Source organism: Rhinopithecus bieti, unplaced genomic scaffold (genome assembly GCF_001698545.2).
Source record: "Rhinopithecus bieti isolate Rb0 unplaced genomic scaffold, ASM169854v2 scaffold_19018, whole genome shotgun sequence".
NCBI classification, from domain to species: Eukaryota; Metazoa; Chordata; class Mammalia; order Primates; family Cercopithecidae; genus Rhinopithecus; species Rhinopithecus bieti.
In genome coordinates, this window is record NW_016809658.1 from 2,434,405 (window position 1) to 2,434,847 (window position 443).

General features: G+C 77.7%; 1 protein-coding gene across 1 annotated transcript in view; it reads right to left on the reverse strand.

Moving 5' to 3' along the window:
* The window catches only part of LGALSL (galectin like), a 7,769-nt gene extending 7,683 nt beyond the window's left edge, over positions 1 to 86 (reverse strand). Inside the window, exon 1 of the mRNA XM_017890056.1 lies at positions 14 to 86. The gene's annotated coding sequence lies outside the window, so the exon portion shown is untranslated. The remainder of the gene's footprint in view (positions 1 to 13) is intronic.
* Positions 87 to 443: the final 357 nt, after the last annotated feature.

Consider the following 443-nt stretch of genomic DNA (forward strand, 5'->3'; position numbering starts at 1 on the left):
CGGGTCCGAGCTGGCGCGGGCGCGCGCACACACGAGGGGGCGCGCGCGCACACGCCCGGGGCCCGGCGCCGACCTGGCAGGCAGGGCCTGGGAGGAAGGGAGGGGAGGGAGGCAGCGCCGGCCGGGAGGGCTAAGGTGCTCACCGCGGCCCGGGACAGCCCCGGACCTGGACCGACGCTGCTGCTTGCTGCCGCTGCCGCTGCCCGACCAAGAAAGGTGGCAAGGGCCGTGCCGCGTCGGCCCTGGGCAGCATTTAAAGGCCTCTGGGACCCGGCTCGGGAACCGGGAACAGGGCGGGGACCCGGCAGGGCTGCCGCGGCTTGCTCGGCGGGCCCTGCCCCTCGGCCATTGGACGGTGGCGGAGGCCGGGGCGGGAGGGACGGGCCTGTCCCGGTCCGGGAGGGCGGGGACCCTGTCGGCGCACACCGGCCAGAGGGTGGGCA